The 18,303-nt window shown below is 37.1% G+C and overlaps 1 protein-coding gene across 3 annotated transcripts in view; it reads right to left on the bottom strand.

Moving 5' to 3' along the window:
- Window positions 1-15,588, bottom strand: part of Prrg1 (proline rich and Gla domain 1) — a 100,532-nt gene extending 84,944 nt beyond the window's left edge. Inside the window, exon 1 of one of the 3 annotated variants that reach the window (XM_042702473.1) lies at window positions 15,567-15,588. The gene's annotated coding sequence lies outside the window, so the exon portion shown is untranslated. The other 2 variants (XM_042702471.1, XM_042702472.1) reach the window with 2 other exon arrangements.
- Window positions 15,589-18,303: the final 2,715 nt, after the last annotated feature.

Raw genomic sequence — 18,303 nt, 5'->3', positions numbered from 1 at the left:
CCTAAGGATTGGTTCCAAGCTTTTCCTGGTATTCTGAGGACTCTAACAGACTAAAATCCACCCATGTAGCTGGAAGGATTCTAGGTATATTTAGCATCCTGATTCCTGGTGGTAGAAACTAGGAAGAGAACAATTAGAGTAAGGGAATAGGAGTGTTCTGACTAGTAAGGCTAGGATTCTGGCAGAGAAGTAGCTGTATTTTAAAAGGTGAAGGACAGAAACTCAAAGGAATAAATCAAATAGAAAAACAGAAGAAACATTAGGCACTACAACTTTTCATTGAGTGGGTCAGTTTAGTCTGTACGGGTATTAAATGGTGCTTTCTAAGTACACTGAGAAGTGTGGGGCCACCAGGAGGAAGATTTCAATATTTGTGGATGGGAAGATTTGGGTGAAGAGCAGGCAAAAAAAAATTACTGGGCAGATGAGTTAAGAAGATATGAGCTAGGTGCTGATGGTTCACTCTTGTAATCCTAGCTACTCAGGAGGCTGAAATCTGAGGATCATGGTTTGAAGCTAGCTAGGGCGGAAACATTTTGAGACTCTATCTCCAATTAACTACCAAAAAAGCTGGAAGTAGAGCTGTGGCTCAAGTGGCAGGGTACTAGCCTTAAGCAAAACAGCTCAGAGATGGCACCCACGCCCCAAGTTCAAGTTCCATGACTCAGAAAGGAAAAAAAAAAGCCAGAAGTAGGGCTGTGGCTCGAGTGGTAAAGTGCTAGCCTTGAGCACAAAAGTTCAGAGACTGGCCCCTCAAGACAAAAGACTGGAACACACAATAAACCATATGTCTATAGAGTGTTACTTAGGAAAGAAGGAATGCTGAACTTGAACAATAGCAGATACAGACTATTAAAATTTATCAAAGATCAATTCTATTATCTGGGTGAGCATTCATAATTTAGAGAGTAAAATATGAATAAAATACTACTCATAAATATTACCTATTATTTCCATTTGAAGTTTAAATTTAAAGAATAGTTAATTTTATAATATTGTTTAATGCTTTATTTTTTCCACTACTGAAACAATATTTTTTGGTAAATCTAAGGGGAAATGAGTGAGATACTGAAGCAGAATAAAATTACATATGAAAGTAAGTATATCCTTGCCAAAATAATTATTCTGGTCCCATAAGTAATACTAATATAGGAAAAGAAACTTGAAATATATTCCATTAAATCTTTTTGCAGTGACAGCAAATTCTAAAACTAGGTTTATGTTTCTAACTTTTCCTGCTTTCTCCCTAAAGCAAACATGTCAGAATGGATTACTGTGGTAAGTAACTCACATAGACCTTTTTTTTTTTTTTTTAACAAAGCTGGAATGCATAACATTAGGGACCAAACCACAAACATTGGGCACATTGCAGAGAAATATACAAGATTTAAAGAATATACAGTGCTTGGTGTAACAAGACTTTGTCACAGAAATGGAGCTTTTTGATTAATGAGGACTCCAGAGAGTAACATGTATCTTCTAAGACAAAATTTTGGAGGAAAAAAAGAGAGCATAGGGTACTAACCTCAAGTCAAGTATTTATAATATAAACATTTTCATTTTTCTCCTTGTTTATAACTTCTTTGAATTTAGGTATCTCCTTTCACAGAATTAAGCATATAATAAATTCAAAATCCAAAGTCCTTAACCCCTGGTATTAAGTAACTAAGTGTGCTAAAGAACTGGCATTAAGAAGGACATCAAAAGCTGTAGAACTTCCATGAAACAACATATGCACAGATTTTTCCAAGCTGTGGTAATGTAATGAAGAGCAGAAAACATTTTGGGCAAATTAAATAGTTTAAGTTATACCAACTAAATAATACTTTGACAGGAAAAACGTAGATTGTATATTGTCATACTTAAATGCTTTACCACATTTTCTAAAAGGAATGATTCTAAATTCTGAATCACCAAAATGTGTCTGCAAATTCAAATCATTATTTCCATTGTGGTCTATTTAATTGCCAAGACTTCCAATAAGATAATAAGTGTTATCAATAATTCATCACTAGTATTTGAATGAACTTAAAAATAACTATGTCAATTATTACCATGCAATAATGGAAAGAACAAAGCAACTATGAACATATTAAAGAGCTGAGATTACCTTAGTTCCTTGGCTCTTTGACTGTTATTTCATATGTCTGGTAATATTTTAAAGAAGAATGTAGGTTTCCAATTTAGAAGGATAAAACTTGTATATATACCACTTAACTAGCAAAATGTTAGATAAATGTTGAATTAAAATTGAACATATAACATTCATTTCCTTAGGAGACTTAACAAATCACCTTGCAATGACAGTATTGTTTCTATGGTCCCTAGGTTTCAGGATAATCAAATCACCTTTCCATTGTAGGAAACATGCTGCAATTAAAAAAAACAAAACAAAACTGGCTTCTGGCTTCAAAGAAGAACCAAAACAAACGAGCAGGAGCTAGTAGTTCCTGTTAAATCCCTAAAGGAAAGCTTTATATCTTGTCAATTACTCCCCCATAAATGCAAATCAACACACACACACACACACACACACACACACACACACACACACACACACACACACGCACGCACGCACACACACACACACACAGAGGCACCAGTTTGTCTTGTTTAACTTTTACTTAAAATAACCTGTACATTGAGTCTGGTAAAAATCTTGTGTACAACTAAAAAGGCAATGCGAGAAATGTTCCAGGAATATATTATAATTTTACTCAAATGATCAATTTACCTACTGATAACAACATCCATTTTAAATAACTTGTCTCCTCTTAGCTCCCATCTTGGGAGAAAATATTTGACTGATAAATAAAGCACATTTTTTTCAATTTCTTTCCTTTTCCAGGTAGAAAATCTGTACAGTAAATACTTGCAATATTTAGATCATATTAGGTAATTGAAAGTAAAATGATGAAAACCTTAGTATTAGCAAGTATTGTCTGTTTAAAAGTAACATCAATATCAGATGGACTTCTGAGAAGGGAAAAATCCCATTGGCCTTTTCAAAACCTCCTGAATCAGAACCTGTACTTCAGTAGGACCTCTAAGGGATTCATGTCCACCCCCATGTCAATCAAAATCATCATCAGTCAATTGGTTGTTTTGGACATCTTGAGCTATTTCATGCAACAATAGCAGGTTACATATTTTTCTAAGCTCACGTGGAACATTCACTAAGATAGCTTTATGAGACATGACATATCTTAACAAATTTAAAAGCATGCAATGTATGTTCTCAAACAAGGAATTAAGCTGAAATTAATGACAGAGCATGGCCTGAATGCCCCTAATATTTAGATATTAAACAATAACTTTCTAAAATAACACATGGATCACAGAAAAATCTCAAGAGAAATTCAAAAATATTTTCAATGAAGTTAAAATTAAAATATAACTTATAAAACTAATTTGGGGTAGAGCGCTAACCTTGAGCACAAAGAGGCTCAGAGAATGCCCAAGTCCTGAGTTCAAGTCCTATATCACAAACCTTTTTGTGATACAGAAAAAGCAGGACTTAAAGGGAAAATTACAGCTTGAATGCATATATTAGAAAATAAGATCTAAAATCAGTCATTTAAGTGTAGTAAGCTAGAAAAAGAAGAGCAAGTTAAATCCTAAGTAGTAAAACATAAATAAAAACAAGGCATAAAATAGTAAAACTGAAAACAGGAAATTACCAGAGATAAACCAAAGCAAAAGCTTATTTTTTTGAAAACATCATAAACTCAGTAAGTCTTTATTTAGGCTAATTAATAAAAAAGACACAAATTACAATGATCAAAAACGATAATCTCACCAGAAAATAAGTTCCAAGGAATATGTCTTAACCTATACTATGAGGCCAACTTCTGCCTAAAGTTAAAATTAAAGACATTACTAGAGAACAAAACTACACAACAATATCACTCATGAGCAGAAAAGTTATCAACAAAATATTTCCAAATGAATCAAAAAATATCCACATAGAATACACACCATGACCAAGCAAAACTTATGCCAAGACAAGTCTAGTTCACCATTAGAAACCAATAAAGTAATGCAGAAATCAATCACTAAAAATGAAAACCTGTATGATCCTATCAATAGATATTTGACAAAATACAAATCTGATTCATGCTTTAAAAAAATAATACCCTCAGCAAACTTGGGGTAAAAAGTATGTGAGTTTTGTCACTGTTGTGACACAATACCTGAGTAAAAGAGTTTAAGGGAAGAAAAATTTATGGTGACTCAGGGTTTCGAAAGTTTCAGCCCACTGTCAGTTAGTATCATGTTTCTGGGCCTGTTATAAGACAGAATACCATGGCAGAAAGGGAATAGGTGAGGAAAGCTCCCACACTCACTACAATCATGAAGTAGAAAACATGTATCCTTTTAAATCTATCTAGATCCATAGACAATGAGATAGTGCTACTCACATAAAGGCCCTATCCTCCCCCCACCTTTAGTTAATCCTCTCTGGAAATATCTTCACAGATACACCCAGAAGTGTGCTTTATTGATCACCTAGGCATCTCTCTCAATTCAATCAAGATGACAGTCAAGATTAATCATCATCTGCCAGAGGATAGGGTTTGTGGCTGGTCCAAGTAAAAAAATGGTTGAGAGAACTCATCTTTGCCAATAAAATCTGAGTGTGATGACACACGTCTATCATCTCATTGACATCAGAAATATAAATAGGAAGGTCATGATCTAGGCTTGCCCAGGCATAAACATGACAGTCTTATTTGAAAAATAACTAAAGCAAAAGGGGCTGAGGAATGGATTGGGATATGGCTCTAGCAAGTGAAAGGCAGAGTTCAAACCTCAATATCAAAGAAAGAATTTGTTTGATAAAGAAAATCCACTTTTAATAATCTACAGAAATAGTCAGGCGCCAGTGGCTCATGCCTATAATGCTAGCTACTCAGGAGGCTGAGATCTGAGAATTAAGGTCAGAAGCCAGCTGGGGCAGGAAAGTCCATAATAGTCTTATCTCCAATTAACCAATTAACCACCAAAAAAGCCAGAAGTGGATCTGTCGTTCAAATGGTAAAGTGTTTGCCTTTGAGCAAAAAAGCTCAGGGACACCTCTCAACCCCCAGGACAGGCACAGGCACAGGCACATCTCTGTGTGTGTGTGTGTGTGTGTGTGTGTGTGTGTGTGTGTGTGTGTGTGTGTGTGTGTGTGTGTGTGTGTGTGTGTGTGTGTGCGTGCGCGCGAGCGCGAGCGCGTGCATGCATGCGCATGTATGTGTGCGTGCACGTGTGTGTGTGTTTGTATGTGTATGCGTGCACAGGTACAATCTACTGAAAGCATCATAATTAATGCTGAAAAACTTTCTAAGACAATGAAATGATGAAAAAGCATTCTAGGGCACAAAAAATGCAAAGATGTCAGCTTTTATCTCTTCTTTCAACGTATGCTGAAAATCCTACCTACTGGGATTAGTCAAAGGAAAAGAACTAAAATGTATACAAAAAAGGATTAGAAGAAATAAAGCTACATTTGTTCAGAGATAACATGACTATCTGTATAGAAAATCCCCCAAAATGTACCTTACTCATGTAACTGTAACCTCTCTGTACAGTATCTTTACAATAAAAAAATTAAAAAAATAAAATACCCAAAATGATAAAAGAATAATTCCTAGAACTAAGTATATCAAGATTGCATCATATATGGTTAATGAATAAAATTAATCTTCCTCCTATTTACTAGAAATTAACAAGTGGAATTTGAATTCAAAGCACTTTATTGTTTATATTAGATTACCACCAATATTAAATACTTAAGTAAAAAAATCTATAAAAACTCTGATAAAGAAATCAAAGGGCTTGGGACTGGGAAGTTGGCTCAGTAGTAGAGCGCTTGCCTTGCATGCATGAGGCCCTGGATTCGATTCCTCAGCACTACATAAGCAGAAAAAAAAAGCCAAAAGTGGCGCTGTGGCTCAAGTGGTGGAGCACTAGCCTTGAGCTGAAGAGCTGGACAGCGCCTAGGCCCAGAGTTCAGGCCCCACGACTGGACCCCCCTCCCCAAAAAAAAAGAAATCAAAGGGCTAAATAAATAGAAATAAATTCCATGTTCATGGATAGGAAGACTCAACATTCTCAAGATGTCACTGCCTTACAACTTGATTTGCAAATTCAATGCAATCTTAATCATACAAGCAAAAAGTTACATTGTGGTTATGAAAAATTATTCTGACCAGGCAGAGTGGCAATCCCAGCTACTCAGAAGGAGAATACTGGGAGGACTGTGGTTCAATAACAGACCAGAAAAAGCTTACAGAGACATTCATCTAAATAAATGAACAGGACAAGGTGACTGTAACCCCAGCTATACAGAAAACACAGATAGTAGGATTTGAAAAATAACTAAAGCAAGAAGGGCTGGGGGACATGACTAAAATGATAGAGGTCCTGCATAACAAGCCCAAGCACTAGGTTCAAACCCCAGTACTGCAAAAAACTTTTTTCTGAAGTTTAGAGGGAGAAGCAAAATATTCAGAACAACAAATATAATATTGTAAAAGAACAAAGGCAGTAGACTGACACTACCTAACTTCCAGATTTTCTACAAAATCACAATAATGAGAATAGTGTGGTATGGGAAAAAGAAAATCAAAAATATATATTAATTTAATGAAACAAGGGCCCAGAAATCCAGATAAATACTGTCAACTTGTCTTTGCAAAGAAGAAAGGCAATACAATCAGTGGCTCACACCTATAATCCTAGCTACTCAGGAGGCTGAGGATCTCAGGAATATGGCTCAAAGTCAGCCTGTACAGAAAAATTAATGATACTCTTATCTCCAGTTAAACACCAAAGGAAAAAAAGTTGGAAGTAAGCTGTGGCTCAAGTGGTACAGTACTATCCTTAAGCAAAAAAGCTTAGGGACAGCTCCCTGGCCCTGAGTTCAAGCCCTAGGACCCTGACAAAGAAGGGAATATCATGAAAAACATGTTTTTGAACAAATAGTATTACAACAATGAGGAATACAGACATGAAACACTTAGTAAGACCTCAGTGTAAAATACAGAACTATAAAACTCCTAGAAAAATATAAGAGAAAATCTAAATGCACAATGACATGCTGATGACTTTAGTTATATCACCAAAGGTATGTTCTATGAATGGAATATTTTTTTGGGGGGTCCGGTTGTGGGGCCTGAACTCTGGGCCTGACACTGTCCCTCAGCTCTTCAACTCAAGGCTAGCACTCTACCACTTGAGCCACAGCACCACTTCCAGTTTTTTTTCTTTTTGCTTATGTGGTGCTGAGAAATCTAACCCAGGGCCTCATGCATGCAAGGCAAGCGCTCTATCACTGAGCCACCTTCCCAGCCATAAATGGAATGATTTATAAAATCATTTTCATTGAGACAAAAAAGTCATCTCTAAAATCAAATACAGTAACAATAGGGGATAAATCGAAGTGGGGGAAAAAAAGAAAGAAAAAAGAAATAACTTCACACAGTACCTTAAAAACAACAACAAAGAAAAACCTCTTGTTTCCATATCTTGGAGTTATCTTGCTTAGCATCATCTTACATGACATTTACATTCTTCTGAATTGGGGAAAGGAAGGGGAGCAACAAAATGGTGAGACAAAGGACAAAGGGCAAATCAATGCAACAGCAATACTCACAAAACAATATGTTGGAAATGAACTTTACAACTTGGGGCGATTGGGGAGGAGGGAAAGAGGGAGAAAATGAGGGATAGGATAATAATGTTTGACAAGAAATGTACACATTACCTTACATATGTAACTATAACCCCTCTGTACATCATCTTGACAATAAAATTAAATTTTAAAAAAATCAGCTCTACTAAATATACTGTAAGGAAAATGAGAAGTCAGGCTACAGAGCATGAGAAAATATTTGTAAAAGAAATACCAAATTAAGCTGAGTGTTGGTGGCTCACACCTGTAATCAGAGCTACTCAGGAAACAGATCTAAGGACTGTAGTTCAAAGCCAGCTAGGGCAAGAAAGATTCTTATCTCTAATTAACCACCAAAAATCCAACATGTAGCTGTGGTCCAAGTGGTAGAATGCTAACCTGGGGTGAAAAAAGCTAAGGGACAGATTCTAAGCCCCAGTACCAGAAAAACAACAACAACAACAAAAAACAAACTAACAGCTATTATCCACAACATAAAAATAAGACTTAAATGTTAGCAATGACAGAATAAATAACCTGATTTAAAAACCAACAAAAAGTATGAAGAGATACTTTGCCAACAAAGATATATAGATGGAAAATAAGCATATGGAAAGATGGTCAATATTATATGCTATCTGAAAGCCGAGAGTTAAAAAAAAAAAGGTAAGATACCATTACCACCACTATGCACCTATTAAAATATCCAAAATACAAAACACTGAGTACATCAAATGTTGACAAGGATGTGGAGTAATTGTATCTACCATTCATTGTTTCTGGGATTGTAATCTTGTAGAATAACTACAGAAATAATCATTTTCTTAAAAAACTGACACACATTACTCTTATCATATGATCCAGCAATTGTGATCCTTGTTATTTACTCGAAGGAGTTGGAAACTTACTGTTACACACACACACACACACACACACACACACACACACACACACACACACACACACACACACCTCACATAGATTAAAATAGCTTTATTCATTATCTTCAAAACTTGATTGTGATAATGATGATTTCTTAATAGGTGAATTGATAAACTGGTACATCCAGACAATGAATTATCTAGTACTAAAAGAAAACAAGGCATTAAGCTATGGAGGAAGCTTAATGTATACTAAGAGAAAGAAATCAATCTAAAAAGGCTACTTACTGTATAATTCCAACTACATTGTATGTTGAACAAAGCACAACCAAGGATCAAGGTTGCCAGGGCCTAGGGGAAGGAAAAGGATAAATACATAGAACACAGATGATTTGAAAGGTAGTGAAACTATTTTGTATATCAAAATAGTGGACAGAAGTCTGTATGAATTTGTCTAAACCCTTAGAATGTTCAAGTAAACCCTGTAGAAACAATGAACTTTATGCGATAATTTTTCAGTATAAGTTTATCAATTGTACCAAATATACTTCTGTGGCACAGAATATTCTGATAGCACAGGAAGTTGTGTGTGTGGGACAGAACAGGAGGTATATGGGAGTTCTCATTGCTGCCTAATTTTTCCATTAATCTAAAACTGCTATAATTTGATTCATGGCTAGAATTTCCTGCTTACTCAAATCTATGAATTTTAGCTGGATATGAAACTCACCTCCAACTCAACATGTCTATCACTTAATCTTCACTATTACAAACTTTCTCCTACAACCTTCCATATTTCATTAAATGACTACTCAATTCTCCCAGTTAAAAAGCTGCATTTTCTTGCAATCATCCTTAATTCTCATCTTCTGTTACATTCTACTTCCAAATAATCAGGAACTCTGATTGCTTGCCTCATTATATACTACCTTAATTCAAGTTACTATAATCTCTGTTCTAATTTGTCTCTGTTTTGTTTTACTTTCCACCAATCATCCAACTTGATCTGTGTAAAATGAAAATTATGTAACACCACTCCTCACTTTAAAGCCTCTTATGTCTATCCTTCACACCTTACTGGGCCTTCCTAAAAATGAGCAAAATGGTTTTCTGCCTGAGCTGGCGTCAAACCATTATCCTCAGACCTCAGCCTCCAGAGTAGCTAGGATTACAGATGTGAGCACCTGTTATGTAATTTAGTACCTTCTAAAAATCTATTGCCTAGCCGGGCACCGGTGGCTCACACCTGTAATCCTAGCTATTCAGGAGGCTGGGATCTGAGGATCGCGGTTCAAAGCCAGCCCGGGCAGGAAAGTCCGTGAAACTCTTATCTCCAATAAACCACCAGAAAACCGGAAGTGGTACTGTGGCTCAAGTGGTAGAGCTCTCGCCTTGAGCTGAAAAGCTGAGGGACAGCGCCCAGGCCCAGAGTTCAAGCCCCACAACCGACCAAAAAAAAAAAAAAAAAAAAACAAAAAACAAACTATAGCTCAGTAAATACATAAACCAGTAATAGTGTTGTATTGTCAAATTATCAAGTGATAATGTACTATACAATATTGCACTGCTACACTTTTATAGAATTGAAAACACATTACGTTTGCTAACACCAGTATCACCACAAATGTAATGTGTTATACTACAATGTTACTATGCATATCATATTATTAAGTGATAGTAATTTTTCAGCTCCATTATAACCTTATTGGACCAGTTTTTACATAGAGTCTTCATTGACCAAAGTGTCACCATGTACTGTAGTGGTGTATATACACATGCAAATAACTGCATATACAAATAAATGCATGTGTATATATATATATATATATAAGCATACATATCTTCTATTTCTTCTATTTTATTTTATATGTACCCCCTCAAAAAAGATGTAAGATACTTATGGGCAGAAATCTGTGATAACGTATAGCTGTTTTATTCAATGCTGTATCCCCAGTTTTATCCTTAGAACATTCCCTGGCAATAGATAGGCACAGAGATATCAGTTGAATAAATTAATTAAAAACATGTAAAAATTTCTGACATAACAATCTTGTACTGAGGGCTGGACAATATAATTATAACATAATATATGTACAATTAACTTTAAAAAATCTGAATATGAAAGTATGTGGAAAAGCACAATAGTGTGACCATTAGATGTATGTATCTTAGCTGAAACTGATTCATTTGCTGACATTATTCAGCCAAAAAAATCATTTCTAAGTAGAGTTTAAGGAGGATTAAGATCCACTGAAGAAAAGTAGTATTCAAATAAACCTCTTCTAAACAGAATTCATCCAGCATTACTTATCTTATCTGTAATTTTTTTCACTTAATTCCACATCTTCTTACTCTATCATACAACACACCATCAGATTTATCCTCTTAGCATTACGCCTCTTAGCATTACTTCCCTGCTCTAACAGGTTTATCTTTTATAAACATTGTCATTGTCCTGATTCCTTAAACTCTTCAAAATCCAAACTTTTCCTCTCCTTCTCTCTCTACCAACAATTTAACAACAAAAGTAGTCTGCTAGCCAGGAGCCTGTGGCTCACGCCTGTAATCCTAGCTACTCAGGTGGCTGAGATCTGATCATCATGGTTCAAAGCCAGCCCAAGCCAGAGGGTCCCTGAGACTCTTATCTCCAATTAACTTCCAGAAAACCAGAAGTGGCGCTGTGGCTCAAGTGGTAGAGCACTTGACTTGATCTGAAGAGCTCAGAAACCCCCACGACCCACCAAAAACATAGTAGTTTGTTTTCACTGCTTCCACATGTTGATCACCATTGATTAAAGAAGAGTTTTTTAGGGAGGGTTAACATCAAAATTTCCTGGATTTTTTTTTCAGGATCCACAAGCAGAATTTCTGATATTTGATATGTTCATCAGTAGAGGTGCTCTAAATATATGTACACTGGTGGAAATAGCTCCCTAGGAAAGGCTAATGGACACACCTTATTAAGAACTATTACCTCAAATACCTGCATTTGTTTTTTTGATTGTAATAAAAATAATATTCCATGATCCGGGGATATAATCAATCTGATTTAATACATCAAAATATGTGACATACAAAAATAAACATAAGGAAAACCTCTCAATTAGGAAGTATTTTCTTTTAGTCCTTTCTTATACATTCTTTACAGGAGATGATACACACATCCTTTAAGACACTTTGTTCTAAACTTCAGAATTAGAAAAACAACAGAAATGCAAAGAGGGAAGTTTAAGTAAAGAAATGTTTAACAAGGAAGCTACAATCATAATGGCTTGCTTTGTATTATCTTTTCAGTAGGTGGGCCTATAGGTTACAGAAATGAAGAACTTCACAGTAAGAAATTTCATCCAACACTGGTGGCTCATATCTCTTTTCCTAGCAATGCAGGAGGCTGAACTTTGAGGATCATGGTTCGAAGCCAGCATGGGCAGAAAAGTCGAAACAACGCCAATCTCTAATTAATAAGTGAGAAGCCAGAAGAGGAGTGAGCTGTGGCTCAAGTGGTAGATTAGAAGCCTTAAGCAAAAAAGCCAAACAAAAATGCAAAGCCCTGATTTCAAGTCCCACTACTGGCATACACATACACAATAAAAGGAAATTTCCAAGTACACATCTTCTCTGGGTCTCAAATTTTCTTTGTAAAAACCAGATACTAACTTGAAGTCACATTTTTTGGAGGAAGGGAGGTCACTGTTATGAGGAAAAGTGATGTATAAGGTAAAATACTTTTACAGATAGGTGGATGGAGTTGAGCTTAAGTGACAGAAGCAAATAGAGTTTACTAATGACCAGAATAGGTTCTCTGATTTACAGGCACAGAAACCTGGACTAACAAAACAGTCAATCCTGACTCATTTTTAGACTAAAGAATCAATTCCATTCTTTTACAAAATGAGTGATCATAAATTCATTCTTGAGATGAAAGCTGGGGATAGGAATGATGAGATTTGAGTCGATCTAGTGAAAAGCATGAAGAAGTTAATTCTTGTTTTATGGGCTACAGGTTACTGGAAGGCTAGGGATGCAGGTGGAACTAAATGAGATATCAAAGACAAGATGGTAGAAATGATCAGACTAATTATACCACAAAATATTATAAAATGAAAAGAGATCCAGCAGGGTGCCTGTTGCTCATGCCTATACTCCTAGCTACTCAAGAGGCTGAGATCTGAGAACCATGGTTCGAAGTCAGCCAGGGCAGGAAAGTCCATGAGACATTTATCTCCAATAAACTACTCAGAAAAAGCCAGAAGTGGCACTGTAGCTCAAGTGGTAGAGTGCTAGCCTTGATTCAAATTAGCTTAGGGACAGCACCTAGGCCCAGAGTTCAAGCTCTAGGACCAACCAAAAAAAAAAAAAAGACAGAGATCCATTAGCTAAAAGCTATTTAGAAGTACTGTATAATACAATTAATTATGCTACAGCTTTCTTTAGATGCTTTAGCCTTTAGAAGATAGCATTTGTCAAGCTGGATTCACTTGTAGCACTTCCTAAATTACAACAACACCCTATTTTTGTCCTTCTGTAAATAGTTAACTTTATGTTACAAAAAGTTGACTTTTCACTAGTTTTGGTGTCCGAAGTTAGCCTTGATCTTTTTCTGGTCCTTATTTTTCCTTATCTGCTAAGTGTTTATACCTCTTTTGTAACAATGTACTATGACTAATACATGGGAACACATTTCTGTCTTTATTCCTTCTCCATATCCAAAAAATGTTACTCAAATATTATATACAACTTCAGCATTCAGATTTTTCCTATTATCAGATGAATTTATGCAGAAAAAATTATCTTTCTAACAGTATTTATTAACACATACCTCTTTTAGCTTTATTAGGCACCCTCACATGCCCAACTGACTTAGGTATAACCCAAGACAAGAGAATCCTGTTTCAAAGACAGGCCAGGCAGAAAAGTCAGTGAGATTTTTTTATCTCCAGTTTTCCAGCAAAAAGCCAAAGGTGGAAGTGTACCTCGTGTTGTAGAGCCCTAATCTTGAGTGGAAAACCCGAAGAAACAGTATGAGGGCCTAAGTTCAAGTCCCACTACTAGCACAAAAAAATAAAGATAAAATAAGTCTAGTGACATCAGTTTTACAGACAAGGAGATAATTATTTCACTGTGGGAAAGGTGGCAAATTTTTCTGGGACGTGAACTGTGCTAAGTCTGAAAAGATGAATTAGAGTTAATCAGGTACCGTTATTACCATAAACCTAGAAATAACTAGAAGATCGAGTAAAATAACAAAATTTTGCTCACTTCATACCTAAGGGAAAGTAATTATATCTTTAAATATGCATCAGATTTTAAAGTAAATGTTTATAAAACAGGATTGACAACCAAGGGAAAGGAGTGGAGGAAGAGGAATTTCAATTCATTTTGTTGTATTAAGTTAAAACAATGGGTGAAAATATCAACATCTATGATTGGGAACATACACACCATATTTTTAAAAAGATTCTAAAATTAAAAATTAAAGCCTATGAAGTCATATTTAATATCACAATATTTTCTCTAGTGTTTTCTATTCTTGATATCATACTTAAAAGTTCTGAGTCTGCCCAAGTACTTGGCAGCGATCTCCCAATAATATACTCTTGATTGAAACCATCAACAGTCCTTTACTCAACTTTTCACTTACCCAGACTTGTGCAACTTCACATCCTTCAGTTAGGCTTTCTATTGTGACTACCAAAAGGGAAGAATCGAACTTTAAGATTTGTCACTGTACTTCTTCTCCCTCCTATTCAATTATTTCCTGTCAAATGCCATTAGTTTCGTTTTTCTTCTGCAAATACGTGTATAACACAATCACAAAAGCAATGTCTGCACAAGAGCCTGAACTCACACACACACATACACACACACACACACACAAAATCTACTCATAAACCTCTGGGGCTTTTCCTACTACTAATCAAAATCGCCGGACCAGGAAGACGGAAAAGGCTGAAGCAGGAAGGTTGTTTTCTTCCTTCCACTCCACCACGCTACCCCCCCCCCACCCCATGATTCCCAATCCCCTAAGGCCACACCACGACTTTGCAAGCACCCCTCCCACACACACCCGCCCCCGCTGTCACCAGCCACAGCGTACGAAACAGTCATAGCCTTTGTTAAAATGTCCATGAGCACAATGGACCAGAAGAGGGACACATTCCCCCGGACGCGGTTAAGGAAAGTAACAAGAACGCCACGCCCTCCTGGGCAATAATCCAGGCCGAGAGCCCACCTCCCCTAAATCTTTACCCCAGTGATGGGGAACGTTCCTGGCAAATCTGTACCTCAAGAAGCCAGAGCGGGAGCAAAGGGATAAGCCTGGGACGCCTCTCAGGGGGCACCAAGCCGGGGGACTGAACTTGAAGCTGGGCTATGCTCCAGAGCCTGGGCGAACCTCCCGATTCTGCCAAGCTCGTGTATGGACTTCCAGCGTCTGGGTTGCCTCTCTTCAGTTTTTCTCCTCAAACACACCCTCCTCCTCCACTCCCGCCACAGCGCACTCTGCTCCCCACGCGGCCCCAATCGGCACACTCCAGTAGTTGAGCTACCAACATTAAAAAGCACGTCTGAACAGTTTCTCCTCACCCACCGAACTCACCCACGTCCACCTCGATCCTTCCTGGTAAGCTCGCCTGGGACGGCGTTCCCTCAGAGGAGCCCAGCTCCGCTGCCACACTTACCACGGGTCCCGCTCCGCTACTCCGCGCTCAGCGAGGGGCAAACCGCGCCTGCGCTCTCACACTACTTGCCAAGCCTTGCGGGAGCTAAAAGCCAGGAGCCGACGGAAAGGGCTGTGGGAAGCAACGGGGCCGCCTGGGGCGGGGTTAGGAATGAAGGGGCGGGGCCGTGAAGGGGTGGGAAATCAGGGGCGGGGCCCAACGGAGTGGGAAAGGAAGGAGTGAATCTTCTGCCACCACCTTCCCCTCTGAGGGAAAGCGCCTTCCACTGGGGTCCTTCATCGTGTTGTCTGTTTATAACACTGACAGAAAAACTGATAAGGCCCTTTTGTGCACCCCCACACTTACCATTGATCGAACCTGGCTTGATGCACAACCATGTAGTCACCCTTTGGGGTCTCCCCATCTCTCCCTCAAAGCCCCGTGTTCCTACCCACATTTCTTCCTTTTGACACATTTTGTGCCCATCTCATCAGGCATTCTTCTTTGCCGTAGTCATTTTTCCCCTCATTGTGCGTAGTCCTCAGCCTTCACGAAGCTGGAGGCATGGAGATTTTTAATTCACAGGCCTCTGATGTAGGACTGTGTGTAAGCCCCGATCATGATTGGTAACTAGCCAACCATTACCCTCTGTTACAGCTCAGGAATTGCCCTTTCCCCAGGACAAACTTTTGCTGCTGTTTCTGGACAACTTTGGAGAACAGCAATCTGCTTTCACTTAGAAAGAATCTTGATCAAACCTATAGAAGCCTCTTGGAAAGGAGAACTCAGGTTGTCAAATAAAGCCCAACTTTGGTTCTGCTTTTTAGATAGATATCTTTAGAACCTTAGGATTCTGAAAACCTAACAGAAAATAAGGCCGTGTTTTCTGATGTTAAGCACTTTGAGGAACCTACCTTGATTATTATTCCATGCTACATGTGCTTAATATTGAGCTCTATACTCTTCTGTTTAAGTTCTGCACAGCTGTGGCAAGACATCTTGCATGCCTTCAGATCAGCTATGAAAATAAACACATCTCACTGAATACAAAGTGAATTGGGTGTTGGCCTAAAGTGATTTATTCATATTTTCCCCTTCTATTTTTTTGTGCTTCAGTCATGATAGAATTAAGAAACATTTAGCTTAACAAAGGAATTGCCACAGAGCCACACCAATAGTCATTGCCAGTAAGAATTTTTGTGACTCGTTCAATCAATAATGGTAGTTACCAGACTTTCCTAATCTCTTTATAGGAGAATCTGGGAACTGCCATTAAAGAACTAAATATGGTGAAATTCTTCCTATTAGCTTCTTTGTGTCTTCCATTTGTGTATATTTTATAAAGCAGATGCTCTGTCCTTAAGAGGCCTTACTACAGAAAGATATGCTGGCAAATATAGACACAGATTTCAAAGGTCATATAAATCTGCAAGTGCATGGGCACAAGATCACCCATGTCATATACATTCTTCATAGATAATGGATTTTAAAGACAGAGGATTTGTAAGATAATCTTTGCATTTTTAACAGAGGTGTATATGTGGGGGGGCTAAATTTTAATCTGATTTCTAAAATTAATTTTCTTCTTTTTGCCTGAAATTTGTCAGATTACTGCAGTTTGATTAATAAATAGTAAATTGAAGTAGCTTAGGCAAAAAGAGAATGCTATTGTGTAACCCAAGTTGCGAAAGAGTAAGTCTATTATTGGCCTTGGGAATAAATGGAACCAGAAAGTAGAATGTTTCAAATTCCAGCTTTCAATCTTACCTCTCTCAGACAGGGTCATTCTTTCAGTACTTCTCAAAGTCACATTCTGCATGTTTAGAGCCATAACCTCTGACAAATAATAGGCTGAAGCCTACCAAGTGCATACCAGATAGAAAGTGTCCCACTTTCCTCACTTCTAGTTTTTGAAAACTTCAACTAAAGAGTGTGCCTGGATGGGGGTGAGTATGGTAACCACTCTTGGAAGTAAAATGTATGTGTAATCTAAGAAGCCTCCCCCCTTCCCCCCGCAAGAAGTATATCTTTAAGCTGGGATTAAAATATAGTTCTTCAGATAACTTCACTGTTATTGTAAAGATACTGTATAGAGGGGTTACAGTTCCATGAGTAAGGTAATGAGTACATTTCCTATCTAATATTGTTACCCCCTCCTTTGTTTTTCCCCTGCTATCCCTTCCCTCCCTACCTCTCCAACTCCTACCCTGACTCGAAGTTGTAAAGTTCGTTTTCAACATAATGTCTTGTACGTCTCATCGTTACAATGGGTCAACCTGTATCCTTGTTTCAGCATTTTATTATTTCCCTTCCCTTCCTCAAATTAGAAATATGTATATACAAGATACAGGACACCAGAATCAAATACAGCGAAAACAGGGGTTATACCATGGGAAAGAACATACAAAAGAAACAAAAAAAAAATCACATAGTACATTAAAAAAAACAGCAACAAGGAAAAAGCTTCTTGTGTCCATATCTTGGGGTTCATTTTGCTTAGCGTCATCTTATATGGTCATATATACATAGCTTTTGATCTTTTCTGTTTGTCTGGTAAGATTATTCTAAATGTATACCAGTTATTGCAAATAAGGAAAACCATGGGACCTATGTTTCTTTGGTTCTGGCTTACTTTACTTAATATAATTTTTTCTAAGTCTTTCCATTTCCTAACAAATGGGAGTGTCATTCTTTCTGATGGAGGCATAGAATTCATATATATATATATATATATATATATATATATGGTATATATAATATATATGTGGTATGTAATATATAATGCAATATATAATATATATTGCATTATATATAATATATATTTTCTAATGCATCTCCCCCTTCCCCACACACTAGGATGTTAAAACATGTCCCCAAGAAAAGTCAAAGCTCAGTTCTCATGCCTACCTTGGATTATAACCAATACTAATATATATTATATGTTGCATTATATATTATATAATGTATATATATTATATATACATTTTATATATATATTATATATACATTATATAATATACATTATATATGCCACATTTTCTTCATCCACTCATTTACTGAGGGGCATCTGGATTGGTTCCATATCTTAACTATGGTGAATAAT

The sequence above is a fragment of the Dipodomys spectabilis genome, unplaced genomic scaffold, assembly GCF_019054845.1.
Source record: "Dipodomys spectabilis isolate Male_0828 unplaced genomic scaffold, ASM1905484v1 ptg000324l, whole genome shotgun sequence".
NCBI lineage: Eukaryota > Metazoa > Chordata > Mammalia > Rodentia > Heteromyidae > Dipodomys > Dipodomys spectabilis.
The sequence above is the reverse complement of the archived record's forward strand: the minus strand, read 5'-3'. Positions and strand labels throughout refer to the sequence as shown.